Consider the following 18,424-nt stretch of genomic DNA (forward strand, 5'->3'; position numbering starts at 1 on the left):
TCAATTACAGTGTCAGTATCTATTTTTTTGATCCCTTTGACAACAGGCCACTTAAAAAACATATCTATCATAGAAAAGACATACTTTCCAGAACTGCCAACAGGACCCATGATGTCCACAGCAACATGCTCCCACAGGGATTCAGGGCACATAAAATCACTCATGGAAAGTCTCGAAGTGTTAAGAGTTTTATCAGCCGATGAACACAAACCACAATCTCTCACTTTAATATCTAAACCAGGCCACCAGTACCTGCGTTTAACAATGTACTTTGTTTTAAAAAATCCTAAAAGTCCATCATGGCAAAGTGAAATAATTTTATCTCTGAGACTATGAGGAGGGACTACTTTATCACCTCTCATGAGAATACCATCCAATGACGATAACTTATCTCTGACTTCCCAGAAAGCCTTCACATCCTTAACATCCACTTTGCGAGGCACAACCAATGCACACAAACTCCAAAACTGTCTTTAAACACTCATCTTTAGTAAGAGACTCCATTCCTCTTTTTTGAAAGAATCAACGCCATGGTCCCATACCCAAGCCACTTGAATATCATCCATGAGGTCATCCTGATTTTCAACCATCTGAACTGACAACCGAGAGAGAAAATCTGCAACAGCATTTTTTTTACCAGGAAAGTATATTACTTTGTAGAGATAATCCAGCAACCACATAGAAATTTGTGCTAATCTGGCAGTAACATTAATCATTCCCACATTAGACAAAATCTTAACTAACGGTTTATGATCGAACTTAATAATGACTTCATTACCCCAAACAAATGTAGGAAAATGTTCCAGAGCCCAAGCACAAGCGAGTGCCTCACATTCTATTACTGCATGCTTGCACTGTGCAGGAGACAAAGACCTGGAGGCATGTGCAACTATAGATTCCAAACCATAACCTACAACCTGTGACAAAACTGCACCAATACCAGTACCACTGGCATCAGTGGTGGTATAATTTTTCCCACAATGATCAACACCCTGAAAAGCAGGGGCAGAGGAAATTGCATTTTTAATGTCCGAAAATTCTTGTTCAGACTTGGCTTTAAGAAGCTGTCTAATGTGGAAAGTTCTGCTAGAATTGTTTTTAACACATTTTGAAAAAAACCTCCACAACTCCTAAAAAGACTTAACCTCATCCTTATTTTTAGGATTAGGAGCATTGATAATGGCCAAAACGATTTTTTTTCGGATGAATGCCAACTGCACTGATTTCATGACCAAGATAACTCACACTAATGGCAGCAAATTTGCATTTAGAAAATTCCACAGTTAGAATCGAAGGTCAATTTATGAAATGGGTACAAGCCTTGTACAATCAATCTAGCTCTAAAATAACGTATGCTGGATTACAATCCCCCATTATTCCAATTATTCGTGGTACTCGTCAGGGATGCCCCCTATCACCGCTGCTATTCACTCTCTACATAGAGCCATTTAACTCGGCTTTGCAAAATCAGTCACTAATTAGCCCATTTATGCTAGGGGCAAATTCTCTTAATTTCATCGCATATGCAGACAACATTACAGTGTTTTCAACGGACCTGAGAAAGGCATTGAAAGTGATAATTGAAGAAACAGGGAGGTGCGGGGCAATCTCAGGATATGTATTAAATATTAATAAAACCTAATTTCTTCTAAACGACAAGTCTTTGGTCTCAATACAGGGGGTCTGCTCGGCTGCTACTTACTTGGGTGTCAAACTGACTTCACAGATATATAGGATAATCTCTTTGAATTACGAAGCATTGCTGAAAGAGACTGGCATAAGTTGCCTAAAGGTATCGCTGGGCGAATAAATATTATAAAAATGAAGATCCTGCCCAAATTTCTTTATTTGTTTTGGTCTATCCCACTGCGGGTGACTAATTCCTTCTTCAGGCGGCTGAATGGAATTTTAAGTAGTTTTATATAAGACTACAAGAAAGCACAACGAGCCGTAGATTTGCTAAAACTCTCCTTCAGCCAAGGTGGTTTCAATTTTCCTGATTTCAAAATGTATTTTTGGTCAGCTTTTATTGTCTGTCTTCGCAGCTTCACTAATCCTGCAAGTAGCCCTTTTTTTCATAAATTTATGCTGGGTGAAGAGAGTAAGATGTTTCTTTTTAGAACTAATGACTCAAATTACTGCAAAAGAGTAAAATTTAAGACCGCACGAGATAGCATATTTATATGGCGTGCTATTTTGCTTAAGTGTAATACATCGCTCTTTCATGATAAATTCCCCCTCTGGTATAATCTAGGTCTGCCAGAAATATTCCACGATGCTGTGGGTAAACACTGGGCTAGCTGCGGGGTTGAATGTCTAGGGAATCTCTATGACTACAGCAGTTTAATCTCTTTTGAAAAATTGCAGACACAATATAAACTACCGGATAACATGCAGTTCAAATATCATCAGATTCGCGATTACTTCATACGGTACTTAAATCTGACAAACATATCTGATTCTGACATATGAAATGGTTTACATGCTATTAATGATAAATTACTGATTAGTAGAGGGTACAAAAGTCTGAGTACTTTCAGATTAGACAATTGTGCAAGACTAGGTGATCGTGGGAGAAAGGTTATGGGGACATCAGTCTCAGCTAACACTATATCACAAGCTCTCAGTATTATTAATAAGGTCCTATACTCTTCTTATCTGCGAATACAACAGTACCAAACAATATGTCTATTATATTACATGCCGGAAAGAATAGCGATGTGGTCATCTAATAACTTGGCTAGTGAACGGACAAAATGTCCAAGATGTGATCTATACGCTGCTGACATAAAACACATGTTCTTTACATGCCCAGAACAGACAATATTCTGGCAGAAGGTTGCTCAAGTATTGTCTCAGCAGTTGGGGATGGGAATATCTCTTTCAACAATGGATATAATGATGGGCGGTCAGAATATGAGATCCAAACGCGAAGACCTATTAACTATCAAATTGGTCTCTGCAAGACTGACAATTGCTCGAGTCTGGATCTCACCAAAACCTCCTTCGGTCATGGATTGGTGGTTGTTAGTTAGATAGACATATGATATGGATCTAGAGCTGGCCAAATTGAGGGGAGCACGTTCTGTATGCAAACTTAATACAATTTGGGGATCGTTGTTCTAAGGTCTAATTAATAATACTCGAAATTCATTTTGAGTTTGTTTTGCTTTCATCCCCATGTATGTAATCAATTATTTCTGTAATTATTCTTTCTGAGATGTATATGTTTTGAATATGGTGTTTTATTTATTTTTACCCTCGTGTTGACAAATAAACATTAAAAAAAATAGAAAATTCCACAGTTAATCCAAACCTATTTAAGAGGGTAAGAACATGAAGGAGTTTAGTCTTGTGATCACTACTGTTCTTCCCCATGACAAGAATATCGTCCTGGAAAATGAGAACATAATACAAATGACCAAAATTCTTGTACATTAAACGCTGGAATACAGCAGCTGTGGAAGCTAAACCAAATGGCATTCTGGTATATTGAAAACATCCAATGTGAGAAATGAAAGCAGTAAGACTTTTACAATCCCTAGACAGAGGAATTTGGTGGTAAGCTTGAGACAGGTCTATAGTAGAAAAAACTTCCATACCTTTGATTGTAGTGGGCATGTCATTGATTTTTGGAAGCGGAAACTGATCTATCAAAATGTTACCATTGAGATGGAGCAAGTCAGTGCACAATCTAAGTTTTCCATTGGCCTTCCTCGCGGCGACCAACAGAGAAATCCAATGAGAAGACTCTGTAGGTTCAATGGCGCCATCATTGATTAACCTATTTCAATCTTTCTCAACTTTATCTCTAACAGAGAAAGGAATAATACCAAGTTTGTGAACTTTTGGAACTGCATCAGGTTTGAAATGAATGTGATGCTCAAAACCTTCCAAATTGCCCAAAGTTCCAGAAAAAAACATTAGGAAAATGATCACGTGGAGACTTGCCTGAGCCTTCACCTTCATCCAAAACTAAAACTTCTTCTACCCCATTAGGATCAAGAATAATATTGAGATCCCTTTGGTCTCTGCAACCCAGAACAGATGCACCCTTTCAATAGACTCACCAGTATAGCTCACAGGTGCAATATCAGGTTGCAGTAATTGTGAACCCAGTTTTTTAACAAACTTATCAGACCATACAGCCTCATTCACAATTGTGAAAGGTGAACCGTAATCAACAGCAATGTAAATATTGACTCCCCCTATGGACATTAAACACATCAGCTTTTTGGAATCACTATTTTTCACAATATTAAGGACAACATTACTATTTGACATTGAATTACCATCATCATCGTCATCATCACTGTCCTCACTAGCAGAGGATAAAAGACCTTCCTTAACGCATTTAACTTTATCTTTGTTGTGCTTCCTAGTGTGGCATACTTTACTGAAATGACCAGATTTACCGTATAAAGAGCATCTTTGTCTGAGTGCTGGACATATTTTGTGTTGTGACATATGTATTAACAAGGAAGGTTTGGCCCTGGCAAATGGTTTACTTTGCCTAATTGACATGGCAGTTTAAAACTGCACACATAGGCTTTGCAATAGCAGGCCTGAGGCATATTGAAAGGGCTACCTAAGTGAGTGTCACAATTAGTGCTGCAGGATCATTTATAGAATTTAATTTACCAGCCCTGGGCACATGCAGGGCACTTTAGTATGAATTTATAGGTACATTGAATATGCCAACTGAGTATAAGCCAATGTTGCCATGTTTTGAGTAGAGAGCACAAACACTTTAGCACTAGTTAGCAATGGTAAAGTGCACAGAGCCCTAGGACTGTCAAAAACAGAAGGTCTGAAGACAAAACGTTAGGGGAGAACCATGCCAAAAATGCCAGGTCTAACAGGAATAATCCTCATTGGAAATTAAGATTGAAGCAGTGCTGTCAGATCTCTCTCTCCTTTGCCAAGACTTATTCCAAGTTGTAGAAAGAATCACTGCAATAGAAAGTAGACTTACCACAACGGAAGAATCATTTAAAGACACAAACTAAAAGGTGCCTGAATTGATGGAACTCAGAGTAGTACATGCCGGGGGCCAAGTAAACTGCAATAATCTTCACCCCTTGATTTACATGAAAATATAGCTACTAGATACTTGATTACTGGAACAGTGGTTCAAAGATTGGATATCAGAGAGAAAGTTTTCCAAATGAAATGCTTTTTATTTATATTGGAGTGAGCTCACCCAGCCCACACAAATAGTTCACCTCCAGGGACTCCTTCACAACCAATTATTCTGTGAACCTTCATTACAAAGACAGGGATATAATTTTGACTATTTCTTGAACAAAGCAGTCGATAATGAAAGAATTTCAACATATGCTAACAATTCCTGACTTTACAAAAAATGCTCAGAAAATTTGAAAATCGTTTGATGAGGTCTAAATGAAGATGACGGCCGTGGCCCTCCAATTAATGTTTATCTTTACTGCCAAGTTGAAGTTAAGTTTTCACAATCACATCTTATTCTTTGAATCTGCACATGAGGCTTAGCTATGGATATAGGATCCTCCAAATCTAAGGCCCCCAGGCCCTTCGGAGGATGTTGGCAAGGACTGGAGTGACTATCCCTCCAACCAAACAAAAAGACAATAAACCAAGAAAGTAAAAGGTCGGCCATTTAGTACAAGACAAAACACATCTTGAATGCAAGGTAGATGCAGAGAATGTGGAAGAGACACTCACGAAACTCAAGACCTCCCTCAGTACACAGATCCAGCCAAAAGTATCAACCAGTGAGGGAGACAATATAATTGAAGTACAAGTATGTGAGAGGTGTTGCACGACAAAGTGTATGGACCATTTCACAACTCGATGATGATAGATAATCTACTGCCCTGAAATGCCAGTCCCAGTATTCCCAGTGACTGCATAAATTGTATGGGCTTGGACCAAAAGTTCAACCATGCCCTTCACTTGAACAATTTCATCAAACTCTAAACTTTAATGAAGGGGTAAAGCTTACATAGTGTTCTGAAGGTTAAATTTGTATGGGGTAAGGGATAGGGGAGGCAAAAGACAGCATCTGTTGTAAGGTTGAATTTGTAAGGGGTAATGGATAGGGGAGGCAAAAGATCAGCATCTGTTGACGGATGCTTCATATTTGAAAATATTGGGGCTGGTAATAGTTTTTCTATGTTCCATAGTTCTCTTTAATTATATTTTTTAGAGAAGACATACATTCACTAATAGACATACCAATAAATCTCATGACAAGTAGTCTACATGATTTAGACAAACAAAAACCAATGAGATGTGTTTCATGGAATTGAATACTGTCAAGAGAGGAGCAATCCTCAGCGCTGCTGAGCTATATGGTGAGGACCTGCAGTTGTTGCAGGAGACGCATCTCATGGGTGCCTTCTGTGAGTGCCTTCATAGTTACAGGTTGCTCAAACTTGCTTTCTGTGGGTGTGGGGTCCCATGGTATAGCAATACTGATACCTAGACAAATACCCTTTAATGTAACATGTGCAGAGAAGGATTCAGAATGTAGATATTTGATAGTATCAGTCCACTCCAAGATCAACACCTCACATTATGTTCTGTTTATGCATCAGCCCCACTATCCAGGTCCCACCTTGGTTCTATACTGGAACCCCCACCTGGAATATTGATAATCAACAGGGATATCTATGGTCTTTCAAACTACACACTTGATCAATCTGGCCTCCCACTGACGAGGACTCCACAGATATACCTGTTGCCTATCTTAATTGGTTCCAAAGGGCTCTACAAACCACATTGGGAGCAATTCCCTTCTTCTTTGGGGTACAAAGATCATTCTCTAGTCTATTTCTTAATTACACAAAGGATTGCCCTGGACCTAATGTAAACATCTTGAAACCAGAATGTCTTCCATATAGAAGAGATTCTTACACATTTTTTGAAGATAATATAATATGAAAATCCTAGTGAAAATATTTCCCAAATGCCTAACAACAGTCATAAAACATTGTAATTCATCTAGGCCAAATATGTTTGTATGCCCCACAGACATAGCATATGTTGGGCCTCAAACATACTGTTCCTGGGCCAGTGGGTACAAACCTCGCTCATCTTTATATTTATCAATTTATAGAAAGTCTTCTTTAGCATATAGTGGGACTATCTGTTCTCATTTTTGGCATTCATGAACTTTGGTTCGCTCTTCATAGCTTATACACTCACTATAAATGGGTCTGCAGGCCGGGATTAGAGCATGGGGGACACTTTGACCTTCTGTTCAACCTGGAGACAGGTGTAAAAAAGAGATGTCCCTCTCTCTTTACTATTTACCTCGAAAATAGGACTTCTAGTATGCATGCTAACAATATCAAAGGAGTTCAGTGGGTTCCAATGATCAGAAGGTCTCTTAGACCAGATATTGTTGTATGCAGATGGCCTTCTTATCTACATTGGCAATCCCAAAACATCTGAAACTACAGACATTTAGTTGTCTTTCAGGACTATGGATTAAGAGGAGCAAATTAAGACTATACCATCTTTGCTCATTAGAGAAACAGGGTAGCCGAGTACAAAGAACATGGAATACAAATTTGTACACCTAGTACCAGAAACTTGGGTATGCAACTAAATCATTTGGAAAAGGATGCTGGCACAGATAATAACACACCTGTCATGAATGGTGTGAGAAGAGACTCAAAGATGTGGATGACTCTTCTATTGCCTATACTAAGGTGAGCAGCTCTACTGCAATATTTGCTCATCCTAAAATTATTTATACACTACACAACTGCACATTTGCTCTCCAGATCAGTGCTTACACACCCTCACATCATTGCTGAGGTACTATATATATAGTAACGGTCATCCCAGTGTCACATTCATTATCTGCTACAATTTGACCTATGACAGAGGAACAGTGAAGATTGATCCAGTTTCCTATAACAGTGCAGCACATCTGCTGATGCAAATAATGTAATCTACTTCCTAGAGATGAGACAAGGCCCAACCCTGCATATGTCCCTGAACTCTAGGCCATGGGAGATAGGTCATCAATATACTTTTTATATGGACGAGACCCCCTTCAGCTACTAAAACAGTCGTATTGGCCTGGAAAGATTCTAAGAAATAAACACAGTGGCTTAAGATCCTAGCTGATCAAACTCCACTGTGCATGGGTACCGCATTTCAGGAGCTGAATGCTCTTTAAGATTTTAGGGGTTGGGTTTGTTTTGGAGATGTGGTTCCTAAAGGGTGACTTAAATCATTCATTGATATACAAGAGAAATTCTATGTACTTCATAACCAGTTTTGCAGGTGCCTTCAAAGCATACATGCAATCAGGCAATAGTTATATGTCTCAGTAGAATTACAGGAATTTGGGTCAGATGTACTAGGCATTTTTCTGGTTGCCCGGTTTACATAATCCGCCCATTTTCTACCCAAAATGTTTTTTTCTAATGTACAAAATTCAAAATTTCATTTGTGATTCCGTATTTGGAAGGGGGGTGCTTAGGGCGTCCCTTCCAAATACTGGTATGTATTACGATTTTGTGAAAAACTCTGCAAGCCAGTAATACTTTACCACCATTTTGAAAGTTGTGGTAACCCATTCGAAAATGCAAAGGGGTCACTTTGGGACCACTTCCCCTTTGAGAATGTTGACAAAATATTTTTTAAGTGCAGGCTGTGGTCCTACGGGTCACTGCCTTTACTTAAAAAAGAAACCTAAATGTTAGATTTTTTTACTTTTTAAAATTCATCTAATTTTCCTTTAAGAAAAAAAGACTGCTTTATTTAAAAGTAATCACAGACATTGTGGTTTGCTGACCCCACCAGACCACCATCCCTGTGATGTCAGTGATTCCAAATGGGTTGCAAATTGTGACCTACCTCACTAATATACATCAGGTTGATCAATTTGCAACCCTCATGAAATCTCTAATGAAACTTTAAAAGAGTTTCTTACATTAGGAATAGCAATTTCCTAATTGAGATTACCAGGAAATCACAATTAGGCAATTATTATTCCTAATCTTCGTACATCTGGCAAATATTTTGCAAATCAGGTCCTTTGAGACTCGAAAAATGTTTGGCACATCTGGCCTCTGGCCCCTAGACGTTTGAGGCCAAATTGACCATTACTCCCATCCACCTCTGGGAAAATATCAAGGGCCATATTTAACCAAAATTAACGCAGCGTAGCACAGCAAGTCACTTTGCTGCACTGCCTGACAGGAAAAGGGGAGTAATATGCTGTATTTTTACACAATACTCTGTATTCTTGTCTTTTCCCAGGGCTGGTGTTCAATGGGCTGCCTAGCGCCTATGAAGGCACCCTTGCCTGTATTAATGTAGGATGATTGTTTCTGTGCAGGAAGGGACACCTTCCTGCATACAACAATCCCCTGAGGCTTTCACTGAAAGAGGAAGTAACTAGGAGAAGTAAAGATATTTCTCCTCGTTACGCCTCAACTGGGAAGGCATAGCATTTTGGCATAGTATTTTGGCGCATTCCCAGGTCATCCACGCAAAGCTCATGGAACCCCTCTCAGGGCAAAGTAACACAACACAGCGATTTATGCTGTGTCATATTATTCTGGATTTATCAAGCCAATCAGGGCATGCAAAGTGGCCTTGCATGGCTTGATTAATCGCATTTTGATGTTGTGTTCGGCAAACACCACATTGCGTGGAGCAAAAGAATTGCAACCGCTTGATAAATAAGGCCTCACATCTTTTTAAGATTTTGATTATTAACTCACCTGATAAACTGGGTAGACCAGAGAAGAGATTTGAAGTGGATATCAGACATCTTTACGATGAAGAGTGGGTATTCCTGCTTAAGGCACTCACAGAAGGTATAATTGTTTATGGAGTGTGTGGTTGGAACACTTTGGAGATTCCTGTGATGATAAATAATATGAAGATGTTGCTGAATATTTCCTTTGTGTGATTACGATCTGACCGATGCCCAAACGGGCTCCCAGAGCCTGTCTGAAGAGTCCGTCGGTACCTCCGCCCGCTGTGGTCCAACTAACTGCATTATGATGCAGCGGTCTGACTGCTAGGCTGGATGTCGGCAGGACTGCCACCGACACCCTGTCGATGGCGGTCCCTCTGACATCATAATCAGGCATAAGGTAATTTCAATCAAAGTGGCCTGAATGGGGTAGGAATAGAGAAACAGCCTCCAGGTTTTCAACTAACAATTGGTGACCTTGCTTTTAAAGAATCTCAACATCAAGCACCAGAAAACAAGTGCAAATAATGGGCTAAAGGAAAATTGCTTGATTTTCACCACTGTGAAAAATTGCTCGATTTTGCCATGTGTAATATCAGTCATTTCTGCAACATTGCACATGATATATGGTTGATTGTCTCAGGTTATGAATATGTAGTTGTGTGTGCTTCTAAAACTGATACAAGACACCACTAACCTTTGTGCCACACTTACTATTATGCAATCACAAAATTATTTACAACATCATGGTCAATGACATAACCAGCCTAGCAACGGGTACTTAATATGTCGCAACACTATTTTGGACTGTTCACATCACACTGCAGAATCCATACAGCTCTGCATTTTTCCAAGTTTTGTAAATTGAGACGTAAATGTTTTGCAACCTTTTATAAGATCGGAAATGGTTTTATATATATTTGTAATTTTATACATTGCAAACTTGACCTTAAGGCAACACAGTGCTTTAAATGAGCACCAAATTACATTACATAAGGTCAGATGTTTTCATTTTTTTGGTATGGTGACATTGAGGCCTAGATTTACTATGCATTTGTGTCGTCCTTGCATCTTGCAAGGAGACCCCCGGCAAGACAAAGGGCCATATTATCAAGCAAGGGCGATACATTATCGCTGCTTTTATCGGCAGAAAACTGTCGCTAAAGCGGCGATAATGGGCTTGATAATATGCCCTTGTGAATTCCCATAGAAGCCCAGGTTCACACCAGAACCTGGGCTTTTATGGGAATTCACAAGGGCATATTATCAAGCCCATTATCGCTGCTTTAGCGGCAGTTTCCTGCCGATAAAAGCGGCGATAATGTATTGCCCTTGCTTGATAACATGGCCCAAAGTCTTTACTGGAAATTTATAAAGCCATGCAAGGGAGGATTTGTGTGGCCTTGCATGGCTTTGTAAAGAAATGTAACACCACACAGCTGCTTGCACTGTGTTATGTTACATTTCAACATGGGAGGCTTTCCATGGGTGAAGCGTGGGGGTTCTCATGTATCCAGCCAAGAATCTGGGCACATTCCCAAATGTACTAAAAGTAGTCCAAATACTATGCCATCTCCTGTAAATATTTTTTATTTCTCTTTATTATTTCCTCCTCCATGTGTGCCCCTAAGGATTATTTTTATACAAGAAGTGTTATCTTACTGCACAAAAACAATCCTTTCAGTAATGCTGGCCCTCTTGTACTATGGTGTAAGGATTTCTGCATTGGTGCTAGGCAGCACACAGTGTGCCAGCACAAGGGGAGAGCAGAAATGATGTTGGTAAATATAGAGCATTTCTGCTCTCTCCCTTTCAAGCAACTTTGCTGCTCAGGAGGTTAGGTCACATCTCCTCCCTTGGCACTTGTATTCATTAATAATGACACTAAGTCCATTTCTAGGAGATAAAAGTGTTTATATCAAATACAGTGTAAAGAGCAGCTATCTGGCTTCTCCATGTTTTTGTAGAAAAATAACAATTAGCGGACTATGTGTGTGCTCCAAATGATCCGGAGCCCCTGGTTTCCTTGTCTTAATGTTTTCTGCCAATTTTAGGTATGAGTCATCCAATGGATGATGTTTCATGCTAACTGATTCACGCTTAATTATTTTGAAAATTGAGCATCTCTCTAATTGGAATGATTAAAGATTAGCTGCAATGACCTCCTATAAAAAGATTTTAAATTCCAAATTGTATTTGAACATGAGCAGCTTTCAGAGAAAATAAAAGGGCTCTATTTTTTTGGTCTATTTATTATGATAGAGTATGCTTTTTATCTTGCAAAGACCTAGTTTTAGAAATTACTACCAAAATAATCAGTCAAAAGTGAGGCAAATTTGCGGCCTGATGTACAAAGCATTTTTCCAGTCGCAATGGTCAGATTTGTAGAACCCGACCATTTGTGATAGGAAAAAGCTTTTTTACATGTACAAAATGCAAAATGCAATTGGATAACTTGTTACCCAATCAAATTTTGTATTTGTGATTCTGTATTTGGTAGGGGTGTGTTTAGGGCATCCCTTCCAGATACAGAATCAGTATCGTATGTATTACTGTTTTAATACTGAAATCCGAATGGTCAGGGATGCCCGCCACCCCTTCCACCACCAATCCCAATGGTAGGAGACAGACACAGTTTGAACTTTTGGAAGGCAGGGGGGCCTCACGACCCCCTCCGGCCGTATTTATTAAAATATGAAACAACATTTAAAACTTTAAATTAAAAACGTTTCATGTATCATGTACAAAATTCAACTTTCATTACACTTGATGAAGACAGGTATCCAGGCTAACCTTAACAAATCTCTAATACAAAGATTTTCCTAACCAAGTCTAACATCATGACATAATGCGTCCGAGTTCCCGTGCGGGGTATCCATAAGAAGGACAGCGTGGACTCCCCTCCTTTCCCCGCACTCTCTTCCGCCGGAGCGGATATCCGGGCCCGGGAAATTCATGGGAGGGGCATATAGCCGTCTCCCTGTGGGAGGGGCCTATGGCCATCTCCACCTGGTCGACCCATCCGTAATGGGTGCCGCCCCCCCGTGGGATGGGCCAATGGCCGCCTCCCGCGGGCGCTCCCATCCATAATGGGTGGCGCCCCCACAAGGGACCTTGAAATCACTGCTCACCGATCATGACCTCACCGCCCGACCGAAGACTAAATAAAAAAGACAGTTAGTTACCTACTAGGGGGAAAAAACCTATGCTTAACTCAAATTACAGCTAGATATATCCAATGAATTATCACATTGCTACAAAGGAAAAATGGTCCTATAACAGAGAACGCTTTTATTGCATATAATTCATTACATTTCTACAAAGGGAAAAAAGGCCTATAGGCAAGTATTCAGTTGCGTGCACATTCTTGGCACCAATTGTAGGTGAGAGAAACGATTCCAACAAGACGTTTATTCATTACAATCAGCTTGCAAATTAGAACTTAGTTTACTCCCAAACTTCTGCAACAGGGGCTGGTGGGTGGGTCAAAAACTGCAGCTTGTTCCCTTGAGGGCTCACGAGCGATGAGTGGTGCAGCCTTCAGAGCGCAGGAACAAGAGGACGCCTGCCTGGATTCCCGCGCCTTTTATCTTGCAGCGGGAAGGCGGGGCAGCATCCCCATCCCACCCAGAAGTTTCCCGGGGGATCGGGGCACCCAGCCAAACGATCGGGGTGACCGAGAGGTCTCCCCTTTCCATATGGTCAGGGATGCCCGCCACCCCTTCCACCACCAATCCCAATGGTAGGAGACAGACACAGTTTGAACATTTGGAAGGCAGGGGGGCCTCACGACCCCCCCGGCCGTATTTATTAAAATATGAAACAAAATTTAAAACTTTAAATTAAAAACGTTTCATGTATCATGTACAAAATTCTACTTTTGTTACACTTGATTAAGACAGGTATCCAGGCTAACCTTAACAAATCTCTAATACAAAGATTTTCCTAACCGAGTCTAACATCATGACATAATGCATTTGCATAAGAATTTTGTACATCCTATCGTTAAGGGCCAACGGCAAGGTCTTAACCGGTGTCAGATCCCTATCACCAAATTCCCGCCCCCACGTGTGAGTGGCGCATGCGCGGAGGGTTTTACCCTCGTAGCCAACTGCAACTTCCCTTGTCATGGGGGCCCCCTTTCACTCGACGCCATCTTAAGGTCATCTGAGTTCCTGTGCGGGGTATCCGTAAGAAGGACAGCGTGGACTCCCCCCCTTTCCCCGCACTCTCTTCCGCCGGAGCGGATATCCGGCCCCCGGGAAGTTCATGGGAGGGGCATATAGCCGTCTCCCCCTGGGAGGGGACTATGGCTGTCTCCTCCTGGGTGACCCATCTGTAATGGGTGCCACCCCCCCCCCCAGTGGGAGGGGCCAATGACCGCCTCCCCCCGGGCGCTCCCATCCATAATGGATGGCGCCCCCACTAGGGACCTTGAAATCACTGCTCACTGATCATGACCTTACCGCCACAGGCCATATAGTTGACCGACTATCTGGCCCCCCCACACCTCCTATAGGTCATGTCTCCTCAATCCCACTAGCCAAGCTATCATGTCTCCTATCAATAAGTCATTCCCCACCCTGGACAGGTGTACCCCATCAACTGAATAACAGTGGTCCCCCCAGATGCACCCATGCGGTATGCTTTGAAGATGAGCAGAGCGAAACAATTTCTCCATTTTATTGTTGACCCTCTTTACCGAATGGTTCATCGCTGTTGTGGACAATCCACCCCTCCATACCCTCCTCGGAATCATGTGTGACCAAGCTATTGTGCACCCTGGGAGCGTCTTTGCTAACCAACTAACTGCTAAGAGTATGTGCTCGATTAAAGCTCGTCTGCCCAACCTTACCAAGTCATTGCCCCCAATGTGTACTATGACTACTGATGGCGGTGACCTGTGCCGCCCTAACAATTCTTCGACAAAACATTGCAGTTGGTCGATACACAAACCGCCCTTCCCATGGAAGGACACTCTGAAACCATATTCCTCAGATGTGTGGATCGCATCACCTGCCTTGAATATGTCCGCAGCCCGCCTCACGTATGAGTGGCCCACGACCCAGACAACTCGTCTTTCATTCCTTAATCCTGAAGTGGTGGTTAGCTGATACTGGGCCGGTCCCAATTCCCGCCCTGCGTCACAGGCTTGTGAAACTGTAATCCAAACAAAAGACAACAAGCGTGAGTGCACTTCTTCAGTAACTTACAACATGGGGAGCCGCACGTACCGTTTGAAACAATTCGAAGACCAGCGGCCTAATTGTTTAACATTGTCTGCCCGCAGACCCCCAGCCGTTGCTTCTGTAGCGGCCCCTATTCTGAACTAATGAGTCCCAAAATCACTCGGGTTCAGGCCTGCAGCTGCAATCGTGATTGCCAGCACCCTATGGAACTGAAACTTTGTTAACGGAGTGCAGTCAGCATGTCGCAGCAATGCCCCCCCACGTCGTCAACCTTTGTTTTAGGTAGGCCTCAACATGCCTCACTGGACCACAGGGACTACCCGGAGCGCGCTGCAACACAATGCTACTCCCCTAAGCTTCCTTGTCTGTCTTAGACCTAGCTATGGTGATCAGCAGGGAATCCCCCCTCACTTGCGTGTGGTCCCTGCGCAGACCCCCCTCAGTATCACTTTTGTTGGCAGCCACCAGTTCGCTCACCCGCAGGGCCATATAGAACGCCAATTCAAATGCTGCCCGGAATAGGACGACCTCACCAGGTGAGGAGCATGTCTCTTCTAGTGTAGCCAATAATGAGGTCAATCTCTCAAATCCTATCGGGTGCCTGGTATCCTTCTTGCGACCCTCTAGGCGCCGCCAGCCGCACAGCGCCTTTCTGACTATAAAGGAATCCGTCGGGTCCCTAATCCCCTGGAGCTGAGCCATAAATGATATGGCGGCCTTATACAGACTAGCGGTTGCCACAGACCGGCCCTCCTCATGAAGTGCCACTAAAAATTGGGTAAAGGACCCCTCCTGACCCCAACTATGCTCCCAAGTAGGGCCCAAAAAAGCGCAGTACGAGCGGAACGCCCCTTCATAAGCTTTCCTTGTCCTGGGCATTAAACTGGCTGCCACGAGGTTTTGTAGTCCGGGCGCCGATTTGCCATAATGCTTCGGGAAATGGAGCTGCCACTAGCTCCGCTGAGGGTAAACAATCCCTGAAAGCCTGCAGTTTGAAATGAGAGCGCATCAGCTGCATTATTCAGTACCTCCGGCACATGTTTTGCCCTGAATTGCACATTTAGTCTCAAGCATTTCAACACAATTTCTTTCAACAATCGCAATATCCACTTGCAGCTTGCTGCCTGCTGGTTAATGCACTCGACTACGGTCATGTTATCAGACCAAAATATCACCGAGCGGTTTCGGAACTCTTCCGGCCATGCCGACAACGCTACCCAGATGGGGAATAGCTCTAGAAAACCAATGTTGCTCGTCAAGCCACTTGTTTCCCACCATGCTGGCCATTTCTGGGCCAACCATCGGTTACCAAGGATCGCGCCAAACCCCACACTGCCCGCAGAGTCAGTCCATAAACCTAATTCTGCTGACGAGGCCGGGGCTTTGCTCCAGACTACTCGTCCGTTGAAATCCGCCAAGAATGCCAGCCAAATGAGCATGTCCTGGCGAACCTCTGCCGACAGCCTCGTACGATGGTGCCCTTCCTTTAGGCCAACCATGGCCTGGGCAATCGATCGGGAGAAGGGGCGAGCCATCGGTATAACCCTCAATGCAAAGATAAGCTGACCCACTGTTTGCTGTAGTTGGTGCAGTGTCACTTTGTCGTTCCGAAGACATTGCAACAGGGAGGCCCTGAATTTGGTGATCTTCTCCGCCGGCAAACGGAAGCAACCCTCCACGGAGTCTAGTTCAATACCCAGAAACTCCAGGGAGGTAGTTAGACCCACCGTCTTACCTGGCGCCAACAGTACCATGAAACCCCGCATGAGCACACAGAAATCCTGCAATGCCCGTGCACAGTCCCGAGATCCCGCTGGGCCGGGAAACAAGAAATCATCGAGATAATGCATCACATGTTGGTGCCCTGTGGCCTTCGAGAACACCCACTCCAGAAATGAGCTAAACATTTCAAAATAGGCACACGAGATTGAACAACCCATCGGCATGCACATATCCATGTAGTACTTCCCCTGAAATGTAAAACCCAACAAGTGCTGATCCTGGGGATGTACCGGAATCAACCTAAATGCGGATTCAATATCCGATTTCGCTAACAATGCACCGGGGCCTAGGCGATTCAACATTACCACTGCATCATCGAATGATGCGTACCTCACACTGCAAATGTCTGCATCGATCGCCTCATTAACGGAAGCCCCCCTTGGTGCCGATAAATTATGAATGAGCCTGTATTCTCCCGGATCCTTTTTGGGAACTACCCCTAATGGGGAACACACAAAATCGTCCGTTGGTGGATCACCGAACAGTCCTGCAACCCGCCCCAAGCGAACCTCTTTTGCAATCTTTGTGGCGGCCACCGTCGGGTTGTTCTTGACGGACAGTTGGTTTTTACATGAGGGGGCCACCCGAAAATCACCCGTCGGGATCCTGAAGCCATACGAGAAGCCATCTTGCAGGATCCCAGCGGACACATGATCAGGGTATTTGTTCAGCCAGGGAGTCAAAGCCAGAATATCCACGGGCGATTGTTTGGACCTCCGAGGCACCGTGTCAATCCTGCTTGGTACCCCCTTTTCCTCCGGTACCATTGCCTCTGGATCAGCAGCTAGTTTCGGGGTGGGAGGTGTTACCACAACCAGCGCAGGCATGCCTGAACCTGCACGTTCCCTGCGGCCTGCTACACGTTCCCTTGTTAAAACCCCAACATACTCCTCGCTTATTCCCATTCCCGCCCGATCTAGACTGAGTATCCCCCCCGTAGTTTGGTCGAAAGGGCTGAGGATGTTTCTGTTGAAAGGCCCTGGAGCCGTTTGCGCTCGACCCCGATCCACCCTCCGATCCCGGCAAGAACTGCGCATGCCAAGATACAGTATCCAAACAATCCCAAGTCAGTGTTTCATTAAACTCTTTCGCCTTTTCAAATGCCATGTCATACCCTTTCCATTCTTCTCCTCCATACTTCTCATGGAAGCCCGTGATCCTGCTCTGGTAGCAAGCTAGGTCACCCAACAGTTCTGGTGTTCGCTCAGCGATAATTGCTACAAAAACAGAAAAAGCCCTGATCAAGTTCATCATGGACTCTTCCACCCTGAATTCTGCCATTTTTGCCCGCCATACACTGGGGTGCCATAAATCCTTCTGAGTCTTGGCATATTCTAACTCACGATTGTCTGTCAACAATGAAAACATATTGATGTATTTATTAGCCGACACCATTTCCTTAGTTGCCATAGGAACATGTTGCGCCAAGCATTCCCACCTTGAGGGTACAGCGCTCTCCCCCATTATTGGGAGCGATCTCTTACCGGCTTCTGTTGTACCTCCGGATGTATCCGTCGACTTATTCAGATTTTCGACCGCGACCAGGTTCGCCACCTGCGGAGAAATAGAAGGTCCGTTCGCTGCCCCAGCGCCCCTTGCCTGCTTGAGCTGCTCGATAATCTGCCTAGCTTCTTTGGCTGGGTCTTCCACAGCCGTGGATCCCCCGCTCCCTTCTTCAACCAGGGTAATACAGCTGCCAACTGAATCGCTAATTCGGGGGGCATTTGGTCGTTATCCAGCGGTGTGA

The sequence above is a fragment of the Lissotriton vulgaris genome, chromosome 7, assembly GCF_964263255.1.
Source record: "Lissotriton vulgaris chromosome 7, aLisVul1.2, whole genome shotgun sequence".
NCBI classification, from domain to species: domain Eukaryota; kingdom Metazoa; phylum Chordata; class Amphibia; order Caudata; family Salamandridae; genus Lissotriton; species Lissotriton vulgaris.